Here is a 15,612-nt window from a genome sequence, read left to right as displayed (position 1 = left end):
TTGTGTCCCTTTTCTGACTGCCTTATCAAAGCCTCTTTCCCTAGAAAGTGATGCCATCTGTTTGACCTCCCTATCCTCTATTTCTAGGCTGTCAGCCCTGTTACCACAGCATCAGACAAGCCAGGTGATAACATGCTGAAATTTTTTCACATGTCCCCTAACTCACTCAGAGATAGGAATTTGGTGGTTACCTTTTGTTCTGCCTCTTCCTCCAGTGCTTTTAGTGACCCTGCTTTGTTCTCCTTCAGTAAACAAGCTGATTTTCATGTCCACTTCTTCTTATAGAGAGAGGTGACTGATACTGGCATGGAGTGGTTCTCTGGTTCAGCTGCATCACTCATTGCCAGAGTCTGAGTAGCTGCAGTGCCCATGTCCAGGGTTTGAATAACCACAATGCTCATCACCAGGCTTTATGTAGCTGCAGCGCTTGTCACAGGGGTTGGAGTAGTCACAAATTGTTGCTTAACCACAAACAAGATCTGAACCACGTTCATGGTTTCTAGCGGTAGGACCGTGTTGCTTTCAACATGCCAAGGATATTCAAAATTTTCAAAATTCTTAAACACTATTGAAATTGTCCTGCGGGAGAAGGGGAAGATGTGGGAGGATGTCTCTTCTACAGACTGTCCCTCCGAGTCGGTAAAAGGTGTAATTATTAATTATTTCCGATAGATGGCTCCCGAAGTACAGAGCTGACGGCAGTGCTGAGTACAAGCACCAGATTAGTTCCAGGACCAGCGATTCCATCATACCATAAGGCAGTGTTACAAAGTTCAGCAACATGATAACCTTAGCCCAGCGCCCCGAGGTGATAAATAGCACAACAAGGAACACATACGGCAAGTAAAGTTAAATGCAACTCCGAGAATAAGCACAACTCTGAGAACAAATAAATATTATATCCATCAACTATTAAACTTATATAAGGTTATAATTTTTTTTTTTTTAACATGCTCTTGACAGATCTGTTGTTATATCAACCCCTCATGCCCCATCGTGTTTTCCAAAAAGGACTGTCATGGTTTAACCCCAGCCAGCAACTAAACACCACACAGCTGCTGGCTCGCTCCCACCACCTTCCCGAGTGGGATGGGGGAGAGAACTGCAAAAAGCAAAACCTCATGGGTTGAAATAGGAACAGTTTAATAACTAAAACTAATATAATAATAATAATAATAATAGTTCAATAATAATAACAATAGTAATAGAAAGAAAAACAAAAAGAAAAAAGAGAGAGAAGAATAAAACCCAGGAAAGACAAGAGATGAACAATTCAATTGCTCACCACACTCTGACTGATGCCCTGCCCTTTCCCCAGGAGTGAACAGCCCCTTCTGGCCAACTCTTTCCAGTTTATATATAGGGAATTATGTCCTATTATATGGATTATCCCTTTGTCCAGTTTAGGTCATGTGTTCTAGCTGTGGTCCCTCCCAGCTTCTTGTGCATTTGCTCATTGATGGAGTATGGGAAACTGGAAGTCCTCAACTTAGTGTAAGCACTACTAGACACAACCAAAACAAGCTTCAAAATTTATGTAATGGCTTCACTTCACAGGAAATACCCATTCCCAGTTCTTTTTCCCTGGTTTATGGTCCAGTTCTAAACTGAATCAGAAACACTTGTGAAAATAAAGAATATCAGTAAAAAAGCTGTGTGTGCCAGGAGAGGGGCTTGGATCAATTTGTTGCCATCCTGTAGAGATCAGAACACCCCATGAATGCTTTCCCCACACCAAGCAGGTTCCACAGATAGGTACAGTGGAATCATAGATCCGGGCCAGAGGGTGGAGTCTGAGAGCATTGTCCTGTAGTGCAGTAAATACAATCATGCCTTTGGTAGAACCACGCCATGGTTTTACACTGACTTCATATAGCCTTGGGGCTATGGCTTGTCTGTCTTACTTCTTCAACGTGTTAAATCCCTAAGCATTTAGCCTCTGAAGTCAGTTAAACTACTCAGTAAAACTATCGATATTTTGTTATGTATTTTGAGAATTGTGACATTAATTTTATTTGTTTCCCATGTCTTTTTTTTTTTTTTTTTTTTTAATATATTGGGAAACTCAACAATAGTTGGATTTCACTCCATTTTTCTTTTTCTCTCCAACCCTGTTACGGGATTATTTTAAGCCAGGACTGTAAATACATGTTTTTTTCAAACTAGTTTGATAAAGTTTTAATTTTTAAATCCCACCATAAATTCCTTCCACTCTTCACTGACCTCAGCTTTTACATCTATGTCATGCACAATCACTTTGTAGACTGCATCTATGTTGGTAACTTAAACAGAACCAGGCAAGCAATGCAATTGTCTGTATTTTTAAACTCTTAGACCATTCTCAGGAATGTTTTTGACCTGAGACAAATAGCAATCTCTTAACTAATTAATGGAAATGTTTTAGGAAGTTGAATATTCCAGCTATTGTGTCTAAATGTCAGCTGGCATTTTATGTGTAGCCACTCTCTTTTTGTGGCTAAAAGCATTTATTAATAGATATGGGTCATTCCATTTAACCCTGTGCCCGGAGAGGTTTCTGACTTCTGTTTAATGTGACATAGCTATTGACATAGCTTTAGCTTCTGATGTTGAAGATTTTCATCCATCATGTTCTTCTGGTGATATCCAAACTAGAGACTGGTGTACTTTGAAAAGAGTTTGACTCATTTGCAAGAACAGCTTTTTTGGTTTCTAGTGTAAATTTTTGCCCTTTTTAGGAAAAGGTTTATTAGCTGTATGGAAACTTATAAGCACACATAAATCATGCAAGGGCTTTCAGATATTTTAAACTTAATTTCTTCAGATACCTTTCATTAGACAATACCTTTTTTTCATATAACATCTTCCATCTGAGGATCTCAAAGTATTCCTAAACATTAATAAAGAGTCAGTGAAACCTTGTAGCATAGCAGTGAGCTAGGAAAAATTGAAAGCTGGAATTATCATTTATTATTATTGCAACTACATATCAGTAAATACCTCTGAGAAGCAGAAAAGCCATGTCAAACAAAAATCCCATAGCCTGCCTAAAGAGATTTCATCACCATTTAATGAGAACAGGTTAGTAAAGAGTAATTAATCTACCTGCCAAACATTGGTGAGTGTAACTCCTGTTAGTACTAAATTCCAGATTGCTATTTTCTCCCTTTAACAGAGATTTAGCTCCCATTATTCAAATGTCCAAATTCTGCACTAAATATGAAGTGTCTAATCCTTGATAGGAATCACAGTAACTTTATGGCACTATTTCCCAAAGCTGTTTTGCCCTGTACTCTCTCCTAATCAGCAGACTTTACTACTGAAAATCCCTTCATTCTGTCTGGAAAAGGGAGATAGTCCAGACATCTAGGCCTACAGTGAGGGGTTTCCAGAAGCCCCCTTTTATGAGAATGAAGCAGTTGCAGATAAAAGGTTTGGGTCAGACAGGAATGCAGTCAGTAGATGGTGTGGACCAGGTCCTCAGCAGAGTTCACTTTAATAAGTACCAGCTATTAGATGACCAATACCAAACACAACATCACAGAACAACTTGGATCAAAACCCTTTCTGAACACCTCTCACTTGCTACAAGTATATCCTTGTTAGGCAGTGGGTAACCAGAGGTAAATCATTGCACAAAAGAAGCAGAAGCAATTGCAATTTCATAATTTTCCTTCATTATTTTTAAAGAGTTCTTCAGTCTTGTGTGACCTGACCATGTTACATTTATTTTGATTGTTCTATCTTTGCTTTTGCGGCAATAATTTTTGCCATCTTTTCTAGGCTGGTTACTATTTTAATCCTTCCTATTAGAATAAAATACAGGGAACTATTTTCAATAGTCCATGCTTTTGTGAATAAGAATGTTTTGTCCAGATTTATAGTTATATTATCCCTATCTGCTGCATGGCCAGACATAGTTCTGTTATTGTTTTTCCTACTACCTCAAATTGAAGTCAAAAATTCTTTTTAAAATGGTCCTCAAAATACCTGAATTTGTTACAGTGCAGAAACAGTTACAGCCACAAGAGAGAGCTCTTGTAAAAACTTAAGGCTACTTGAGAAGTAAGTACATTTTGCACTTTAACAATGAAAAATAGTTTTAGTAATTAGTGTTTACTTTAATTATTGTATTTCAGGAAATTAAACACTGATGTAAATTAGCACAGTATTCCCAATTCCATTTATATTCACCTTTTTATTTGTTTTTAATTAAAGCCAAGAACTAGTAAATAACGTATATAGCTACTTTTTTTTTTTTTTAAATAACAAACTATGTTATGCAATCATATTTTCTGTAAGATCTGATCCCTTGCTCTTTGCTTGCACAGTGCAATGACCCTTTGAGGCAAAATAGATCAATTCCGTATGAAAATGCAACTCCACTCCCAGTAATGTGTTTGCTTTACAGAATAAGGTTTATATCAGAGAAAATCTTCCTCATGCCCTTTGTGGGTTAAATTATACCTTTTTAGGTGCTTAAACACAAGCTTATGCCTTTGGAACATTTAGGAGGACATATCTCTCCATGTACTAGAAGAGGATGCTTTGTAAAAGCAAACTAGAGCGTGATACACATAGTCCTAAACCAATGAAAATCTGCAATATAGCAGTAATTATATCTTGGTGACAGATACCCTATCTTGCTTAAAAACAAACTGAACTTTGTAGAGAGAACACAGGATTACAAGGGAGCTAGTTCTTCCTCTTGATTTGAGCTACCTAGATTTGTGAAGATCAAAGTACAGTGCTGCCCTAGTTTTTGTACAAATTGGTATCTGTTTGTGTCACATCTTTCCCTCATAAAAATCATTTAAATCCAAAGGAATGAAGCTACTTTTGTTAACTGTTTCCCAGAGTACTGTTCCCCTGACTAGAGGGCTTGGTCTGTGGTTATGTTTAGCCCCTTGATGTTCAATTTCTGTTTACAAAGCAGAAAACTGCCTCAGTTGGAGAATGTGGTCTTTTATGTTTACAACCTTTTCTCACCACTTCTGATGACATACTTTATTCTACTCTCATTAAAATCAATGGCAAAGCTCTGTTTATTCCATTCACTGCAGGATCTGGCCATTAATATGTTAATTTCTAATCTTCCCTTCCAAATTCTACCATCTGCTTTTTTTTTTTTCCCTGTTTTGAATTAAAAAAATGTGTTTTACAGACATATTTTCAGTTCTTAATGTTATTACTTTCCTTATGCCTGATTCTCTTCAGCTGAACTTTCCAGATGGTATTCAATATCCAAGCATCTTTACTTTAGGTTCTTCATTTTAAAGTTGCTACTGCATGATAAATATTGAATTAGAATAACAACCTTTCTCAGGTACCAAAATAGCTCACCCTTCTGATCTCATTATTTTCTTCCATTCTTTTTCTAAATCTAATAGCTTTCTGTCCTCAAATTGCAGTGCTTAAAATATCTATGACTCATTAATTGTAAAAAAATTGTCTTTTTATTCATTAGTCGTAGAGCTTTTTATTGAATGTCCCAGCAGTGGCCCAAGACAATTTAGATAAAGAACCATTATTTCCTCTGTCTAGACAGGAATGAATTTGTAGTTTTGCCCTTTTGCATGGAAATGATGGAGAATTGTTGTAATACAGAAAAGACTTTTGCACCTTTAATCTGCAGATCAGATATTGTCAACATTCCCTTTAGCAGCAAGGTGGCCACAATTCATCCAAGTACTTAAACAGATGTTTTGCCTTAATGATGTAATTTCACAGTAATTGTGAATGTATTTAAAGTTACGCTTGTGTTCAATACATTGGCTTTGAGGGCTTTATTATTTGAATGGAAAGAAGAGAGGTTATTTTTCTTTCTTTTAAATAAAACATCACCAGGTTTCATTTTCCCTAATAGAGACTTCACACTAAATACAGACCACTAAATTCTAAGCCTGGAAATAAAACCCTTCAATCCATAACTAATACGGAGTAGCAGATGGAACCAAGACAAGACTGCATGTCTTATGATACTCAGTAACTACAGACATGAATAAAGTACACATTTAATCAGAAGTGCTTATAGAACATACATTGTTAGGTATGTCATCTATGTTCCATGAGTTTATAGAACATACATAACTATATTACAGGTTTGCTTTCTCTTCCCAGAAAACTTTATAGTAGTTTATATAGTAGTTTATAACTATATTACAACTTCCTTATACTGAACACAAAAAAAAAAAAAGGCTCACTTGGGTTTCAGTTAAGGAAACAGCCTTCCTTTTTCAGAAATGCAGTTGCACATTTACTTAAAATCTCTTGACATGTGCCTAAGCCTTTTATAGATCCGATACTGAGTCTTAAAATTCTTTCAAGTTGTCAGGCTAAATCACGGTAACTGCTAAAATTTATGCTGAAAATGTTCAGTTACAGAAGGTCTGGTTTATTTTTCCAGCCACCTTTTTGTGCCTGCTTTCAAGGTACTTTTTCAGCTACAGCAGAAGCCATTTTCATAACACTGAGTGCCAGTCAAGCAAGCTCCTGCCTACCTACAAAATGTGTGCAAACATGCTTGTAGTAATTCAAAATAACATCAGTGAATTTTGTCTTCATTAATTTCTATCTATGGCCAGGCTCTGACATTTCCATCCTCAATAGTTGCACCTCTGGCAGGTTGTTTTCAGGAGTGAATATGCTTAGCACCTGTTATCTTTAGTCTTCCAGTAGGTACTTGAGCACAGCAGTAGTGCACCCAAGTGATTTCCTTCCTGGTGGTGGTGCCTTAGGTTTTAACTTCCATATTTTTCAAATCCTGTACTGCTTAGAGTGTAACTCTGAAGTTTCTTGTAGCCTGTTAACTTCTGCTCTCTCATGCTAGGCAGACATAACAAAGCCTCTCCAGGCCTGCTCTCCAAGGACACTCAGACCGTCCTAGGCCCAAAAAGTATAAACCTCTAAAGAAGGGGCAAGCTTGGGGAAACTACATCATTAACTGAAGCTTTAATTGGAGAATTAACCCTGATTTGCAAATGAACCAAACTTATAGAAGTGTGAAGAACTTGTGACCTGTCATCCATCTTGGGGTCCATCTTGGCAATAGCCTCTGGCCCCCAGGGTGTACCTTTGAAGGCCTTTCAAATAAATACCTACTTTTATTCCTTTACTCCTGTCTAGTCTCTGTTTCTAGGAGGCCTCTTAAGGCATCAGTTCAATCATAAACAAAGTAATTTCTGGGGAACATCTGCAGCACACCTTCAGCACTGGAGATGAAAGATCCTCCAGAGGATGTATCTGTCATTCCTGGGAAACATACAACTGACACAGGCTACTTGTAAACTGTCACATGAATATATGGTCCGAGGGCAAAAATTTGTGATGTGAAATCAAGTATTGGTCCTTTCCACTTGTTAATGTAGAAGCTGCCAATGTAATGCAGTGAAAGAGAGGAAAAGTTATGCTATGAGAGGTAAGGAATAGAAAATCTCTTAATCCTGTTCAGCAACCAGAAGAAATCCCAAACACTGGATATTAACAGCAATACTAATAACAAGACCAGTTACAGAAAGTGTATCTAAGGACATGTGAAGCAATGAGTTTCTTGCATCTAACTATCATGGCTGACAGGTCACTGAGTTATTTTACAGTCATAAGTGCTTTTGTAATAATTGTTAATAATTTGTTTATGAGCAGTATATGTCCACAGATCTTGTACTTAAACAGATCTCCTCCCACTGTATTTTCCACTCAGATGAATCATGTTTTTCAACACTTATCTTACTAGATCAAGCTAGCCATAGGTTTTTATTCTCATATTGTAAAAAACATTTTCCATTCATCTTCATTTCTTCAAGTTCAAACTTGTGCTTCCTGACCACATGTGACCAGAAGTGTATGCAACTACAGGTAGACTAACATTAGCTTCTGCAAAAATATTACCAAAATTTCCAGACATTTATTTATTTATTTTTCTTGAAGTTCTAAGACTTCATTGAGAAAACAGCAGATTATTGTCATCACAGTTTCTTTTCATCTGTCATGGCCTCTAAAAATATCAGCCCCTAGTTTAGAGAGATCTTTTGGACTTCAAATTATAACACAATTTCTGTGATATCAATATTCAACACAATTTTTTTCTTCCAGAGTGCTGGTCAAAATTTTCAACTTTGTGTTTTGCATGGACTTCAGGACCTATGCTTGAAAACACAGCCAATTAGGAAAATATTAAATATTTATTGCAAGACTGAACCTAAGAAACACTGCAATCTCCCTTTCATTTCAGTAACCTGCTTTTAATAATCACCAAAAATGTCTCTTTATCCATTTTATAAATTTTTTATTAACTGATGGAAGATTTCCAACTGTTTAGATATCAAGTCTTTTCAATTAACCTTATCTTAGAAATTAATTTATTAGGGGAGATGTTTAATAACTCTAATGTGATATATCTTCAGTGACTCCATTTATGTTTTATATCATTGTCTGTTTCCTTCTGTCTCTGATAATACTGATGTCCTTAATAAAAACTTTATTAAAAAAAAAAAAAAACAAAAACAAAAAACACATGATCTTTGGAATAAAGTAACTGGCTATACTTGTCTCATGCTGCTTATTTTTTTTTTTATCTGACTAATGTGTTTTCTCTTCCTATAATGCCAGGATCTGTTAATGTCTTATTTAACATGTTAGTTCTTTTAGTAATCTGGACATAGATTTTTCAGATATTAAGTAAAATTATTACAAGAAAACAAAAATTGACTCACAGCTGACATATGATTTTCTAATTCCTGTTTCTCATTGTCTTTAGATTACATTTCCATTGGTGTTACATGCATCATCATCCTTATTGAAACAAGAGCAAAATATGTAGTTAGCAGGTTAGCCACACGTACATCATTCCTGGTCTTTATCTTTCCCTCCACAGACTCTGGTCCAATTTATCTTTTCATCCTCTTTCCATATAGGTCTGTGGAGAATCTTTTCACCCTTCATTTTATTTTCTTTAATTTCGTCTTTGAATTTTACTTTTCGAATTTCTGAGACACAACTGTCCCGATCACACACTCACAGAATCACAGGATATTTGAGTTGACCTTGGGACGACACCTGGTCTAGACACCCTGCTCATGGACACCTTGAGGCAGTTGTGAGGACAGTGTCCAGGTAGCTTTTGAATATCTCCACATATGAGATTTCACAGCCTTTATGGGCAAACTGTAGCAGTGCTCAGTAAAGCAGATGGTAAAACTGACAGTAAAACAGATTTTCCTGATGTTCAGAAGTCCTGACAGTGGAGACCATTGTAAAGAACCTGGCCTTGTCTTCTTTACACCCTCCCTTCAAATATTTATATACATTGATAAGATCCTCCTAAGATGAACCTGTCAAGATTGCAGAAAATGGCCTCAAGCCTAATCTAAAGGGGACCTTTAGATTGGATATTAGGGAAAAATTTCTTCACTGAAAGGGTGATTGGGCATTGGAATAGGCTGTGCAGGGAAGTGGGCCATCCTGAAACAGTTTATTATACATTTAGAGACTGGATGTCCTGCGTCTGCTAGATAACTTTCTCATCAATCTACCTCTTATTGTGCAAGAGAACTGTAATTATTAAATTCTCTGCTCATCCACAGGAGATCTAAGAAAAATTTTTCACCTATAGGCAGCCTTAGACTAAAGCACCTCCTTTCTTTTTCCATGGTTTTTATTTTTCAAGCAATATGAACTGTATGAGACTAACACTTTTAAAATTTTATTTTCTATTATTTTATTTTATTTTATTCCCTATTTTTGGTCTTATTTAGCTTGTTTCTAAATGGCTTTCCTCACCCAGAGATGTTGTTAATATTATGCTCCAGGTAAAATAACCAGCAAGGTTATTACCATAGGAAGTTCAGTGAAAGCTATACCCATCTATTTCCATTTTCTTAAAATTCATCCTAAGTTATAAAAGCATGCCTTTAATTAATGGCTATGTCTGCTAACTCCTGGTTACACTGAGCTGAAGCATATCCAATGTCTGTAACTGTAGGGGAGAAACTGTAGGTAGAAAACAATGAATCTGGCTCAGAGCATTTTTGAGGCTGTGCTAGTCTGCCAACCAAGATATGTGTATTCCCTAGTACAAAGAGTTTGTATATTGAATTTCTACATCAATTGTCTTCATTTTATTGACTTTAAATAATTTCATCCTTTTAATAAGCCTCAAACCCTTATTCTAACAGATAGTTTTTCCTTCTGGGCCCCCTGTTGATTTTATATTTTATTTTACATTATATTTAATATTCCAAATTAATGCCATGAGGATGTTTGAATGAGATATCTACTTAGTTTAAAAAAATCTCCTGGAGCAACTAAAACTGTAGTATTTTCAAAGGTTAGAAATATTTTTTCCACACAATTAACCCAAAACCATATTTTCATAGCTTTGCCTTAAGCTGGCACAAACTTTCTTAAAAGACTCCTTTGTAGGAGCTAAATGTAGAGCCGAACACATTTCTGCTATGGTAACTTCAACTTTCCCTAACATCTGACAAGAACAGAGGATCTCTTCTCCAGTGCAAGGAAAGGCATATAATTTTTATCCAGAAGAAGTTGTTCCTGCTTACCAGCTGATAATATATTCCAGACTCTACTAGCAATTATTTTTCACTTTTGGAAGATTCTGACTTTATTAGATCCACTACTGCATGGCAAACACTTGCCAGAGCTAAGTTCATTCATGGTGGGTACCATGCTGAGAATTTTGTTTGTTCTGTTTTTGGAACCAAGAGTGTAGTGTAAGATGCTGAGTAGCACGAGACTGAAACTCACTAATGTGCATAGATACAGCTTTTGGGTAATGCCCTACTGAAGATTTACTCCCTATATAATTTTAATGATGTACTTTTTCTGTAAACTCCTTGCAAAGCACCTACAGGTCCTCTTCAGCACTGCAGTTTCATCTTCTTTGGCATGTTTGCTCCTTCAATAAAGCTGCAGGGATTCATCTGCAGTGCATTCATCTCTCTGCATCTTTGCTGTGATTCTTCTAGTACCAGTACTCCTTCCTGGGGCCTTAGAGACTTTCCCTTTATATCTCTAAGGGTTCTGGATAGTGACACAATATTTCAGCTCCTAAGACTGCTTCAGGAGTCAAAAGATTTTGCTAATATTTGAAATTTGGACTGTTTTTCCTCCCATTATAATAATTTTGATCACCATGCAATCCTCAAATCTGAGGGTTTTGGTGCTACAGAAATATCCATCATCTGGAGCATTCTCTGAAGATGTATTTTATTAGAAAATGAATCCAAAGTACAAACATATCTGTTTGAATGATCATAAATAAGAGTTGCAGCTTACACTTCACCTTTACCTCCAGTGTTAACGTTTGATATTGTTTCTCTTGTGTCTTATACCCACAGCATATTTGTCTCTATTTTAAGTGCCTGCAGTCTCCATAGCTAGCATTGTCTTTACATAGGTCATGTAACCAAAAAAATGTCCCTCCTACATGTTAAAAGTGTCTGTGCATGTATCTCGAAATGTCCATGAGTGTTGTGGTTTAACCCATCCAGCAACCAAACCCTATGCAATTGCTTTCTCACTCCCCCACCAGTGGACTGGGGAAAGAATCAGAAGGGTAAAAGCTAGAAAACTTGTGGGTTGAGATAAAGACAATTTAATAGGGAAAGCAAAAACAGTACATGCAAGAAAAACAAAACAAGGAATTAATTCACTGCTTCCCATGGGCAGGCAGGGGTTCAGCCATCTCCAGGAGAGCAGGGCCCCATCTCACATAATGGTGACTCAGGAAGACAAGCAGCATCACTAAGAATGTTCCCCGCACCTTTCTTTTTTTCTTCCCCCTGCTTTATACACAGAGCATGATGCCATATGGTCTGGTCTCCTTTGGCCAGTTTTTGCCACCTGTCCCAGCTCTGTCTCCTCCCAACCTCCCATGCACCCCCAAATTCCTTGCCAGCTTGGCAGTATGAAAAGCAGAAAAGGCCTTGGCTCTGTGTAAGCCCGGCTCAGCAATGACAAAAACGTCTCTGTATTATCAACCCTGTGTTCAGCACAAATCCAAAACACAGTCCCATATCAGACACTGTGACTACCCCAAACAAAACCAGCAGAGTCATGCAATATGTAATCAAAAACTGCCCCCTCCTGTATGTTAAATGTGTCTGCGCAGGTAGCCCCAAATGTTCATGAGTCATTTACATGCACATTGAAAACAGAGAGACTGGGGGAAAGAAACTGAGCAGGACATTGATGAGGGAAATTGCAACACTATTATCCTGCAATTACTTTCCCTTTAACTCCTTTTTCTGTCATTGTGGCAATGGAAATATGTAATCGATATTGTTTACCTATAGGTTTGGGAATTTCACAAATTTTGAAAGCATCTATTATAAGGCAGATTCAATTTATGTTCGTTACACCCTGTCTTACACTTTTAACCATGGTAGAAAACTATAAGAGAGATAGAAGAAAAAAGGATGAAATACAAGAGGATAAGATGAAAAATGATCATTTTAAAGGGCTTGTGTTTTCAAAAGATCTTTAAACTGAACACCTTGTTTATTTTAACTTCATGTAAAGACTTCTAGTAGTATTTCTCTCTTCTGTCCTTATTTTTGTTGTAACAGTTGCAATTCAAATCCCATTCAATTAGATAGCTATTAAATGCCCAATGGAAATGATCCTCACAAAATGTTGTTTTTCATAACCTTGGACTGAACTGGATTTTGATGCTGCTGCTAATAGCATCCTTCTTTAAATACACTGTCTGTTCTTCAGTGCAAAGCTTGTTTCTGAGACTCTTTTGCTTGTCTTCTTACCAAAAATTTAAAGAAACCCTATGGCAGGAAAGAAACCTTGAAGTTAGGCTAGAAGTAGAAGGTACTTAGTACACATCAATGGCCTCGATGTCTGGTATGATGAACCAAAGAATCACAGAATGGTTGAGGTTGGAAGGGAAATTGTCTTGTCCAGCCCCCTGCTCAAAGAGCCAGTTGGAGGAGGTTGCCCCTGAAAAAGTACAAGATATTAAAGTTTTGAAAATCTCCAAAGATGGAGACTCTACAGTCTCACTAGACATCCTATTTCAAAGGCTGATAACTCTCACAATAAAAATTTGGGGACTGTAATTGTATAAAAAATTTCCCTGGATTTCCCATTTCTTAGCTTCTATCCATTGCCACTTTTTACCGGATAACACAGACAACAGTCTGGCTCCAAATTCTTTACTGCCCTCCTACCCTAATTAAAGCAGGTAGCCATACATATGCATAAGATTCCCATGAATCTTCTCTTCTCCAGGCTGAACAGTCCAAGCTCCCTCAGCCTCTCCTCAATGACTTAAACTGAAAGACAGGGTCCCTTTGTTAGACCCTCTCCAATAAATCCATATCTCTCTTGTACTGAGGTGCCCAGAGCTGGATGCACTATTTAATTGTTGCCTCATCCACTGTGAGGAGGAGGATCATCTCCCTGCTGGCAACACTTTTCCTAAGGCAGCTAAGGGTACCATTAGCCTTCTCTGCTTCAAGGTCACACTGATGTCTCCTTTTCAGCTTGGTGTCTGCCAGTGCCTCAGGTCCTTTTTAAGAAAGCTTCTTTCCAGATGGTCAGCAGGAAGCATTTACTTGTACATGAGCTTATTCCTCCACAGGAATTTCCCTGGGGAAATGTGTGTTTGATTTTGCTGAACTTCATTAGGTTCCTGTCTGTCCAGGTCTCCTGCCCATTCATCTGAATGGCAGCACAACCACTGGGAATATCAGTCACTCCTCCTGGTTTTATGTCATCTGCAAACTTGCTGAGGGTGCATGCCATCCTGTTCTCTGGGTCATTAATGAAGCTGTTAAACATCATGGGCCCTGGTATTGATCCCTGATGCACACTGCTGGTGACTGGCTATTGGGTTTGTGCGGCCAGGTTCTGGTAGAGGGATGGGGCTACAGGGTAGCTTCTCTGAGATGCTGCCAGAAGCTTCCCCCATGTCCAACAGAGCCAATGCCAACCAGTTACAAGACAGACCTGCAGATGGTCAAGGCTGAGCCTATCAGAGATGGTCGTAGCACCTCTGTGATAAGATATTTAAGAAGGAAAAAAGTTATTGTGCAGATGTAAGTGCACTGAGAAGAATATGTGAGTGAAACAACATTGCAAATAGCAAGGTCACTGAAGAAGGAGCTGAAGGTGCTGAAGCTGAGATTCCCATGAAGTCTGTTGTGAAGACCATGATGAGTCAAGCTGTCCCCATAAATTCTGTGGAGGTCAATGGGGGTGCAGAGATCACCTGTAGCCCATGCCAGAGCAGGTGGATGACTGAAAAAGGGCTGTAAACCCTTGGGAAAAACATGCTGGAGCAGCCTTCTGGCAGGGACCTGTGGGCTCATGAAGGGAGGAGCCCATGCTGGAGGAGATTTTCTGGCAGGACTTGTGACTCAGTAGGGAGCCCAGAATTGAGTAGGCTGTTCCTGAAGGACTGAATGCCATCTGAAAGGGACCCACATTGGAATAGTTCTTGCAGAACTGTAGCCTGTGGGAAAGACTCCCACTGGGGAAGTTAACTGAGAAGTGTCTCCTCTGGGGAGAATGCCACACTGGAGCAGGGGAAGGACTCCTCTCCCTGAGCAATGACAGAAACAATGTGTGATGAACTGACCATAACCCCATTCCCCATCTCCCTGCACCTCTCCTGGTGGGGAGGAGGTAGAGCCCGTGAAGGAGGGAAGCTGTTTTTAAGATTTGTTTTGCTTCTCATTATCCTTCTCTGATTCTGACCGATAATTAATTTAATATCCCCAAGCTGAATCTGGTTTTCCTGTGACGGTAGTCGGTGAGTGATTTCTCCCTGTCCTTATCTCAACTCATGAACCTTTTTTTCTATTTCCTCTCCCCTGTCTAGCTATGGAGGGGAATGATAGAGAGGATTTGATGGATACCTGGCATCCAATCATGGTAAACCCAGCACACCTCCAACAGGACTTTATTCTGTTTGTTACAGCCCAAGACCTTCAGCATCACACAAAAGTCAATGTATCATTATACAGATTTAGCTGAAGCTTTATCATTGCTCCTAATGCCACAGTTGTGTTCAGTTTTTCACAGGAAATAAACAGCTAATTTAGAATACTTTGAAACACTGTTAATCATACTTGAAGTTTTTAATTACACACAATAATTTTGTAATGTTTTAAACATAATGTATTTATGGAATAATTAATTTATTTGTATGCAAGTAAATGTAATCATATTAATGCTATAAAGACAAATTAAAACCCCATATTTCTTCATTATATAAATACCCAATCCTAGAATTGAAATACCCCCTGAGGTAATTAGAAATATATGCAGTATTTTCCAAAAGGCATATTATCATCACTAACACATAATCTTTCCAAGTTATTATCATAGTCCCTAATTCTGAGTAAATACATCATAAAATTCCAAGGGGAGAAAGGGAAAAAAAAGATTAGAGAAAGCAGCTCTAGAAGAGCAGCTTCATATACTTCAACAGAACTTGTAACATACTTGCATGTCAGACTATCAGAAAACAGGAAGAACTTCTGTCTCTTCACAGATATGAGAGCCGTGAGTTTAGGTGCAAGTTCTGTGTGAGTGCCTCAACAGAAGCAAGGGAAAAGAGGTAGTTCTCCCTCAACTGGTCACCACACAGGTAGTAAAGAA

Source organism: Corvus moneduloides, chromosome 2, assembly GCF_009650955.1.
Source record: "Corvus moneduloides isolate bCorMon1 chromosome 2, bCorMon1.pri, whole genome shotgun sequence".
Classification (NCBI taxonomy): Eukaryota; Metazoa; Chordata; class Aves; order Passeriformes; family Corvidae; genus Corvus; species Corvus moneduloides.
Note: the sequence above shows the minus strand (reverse complement) of the source record.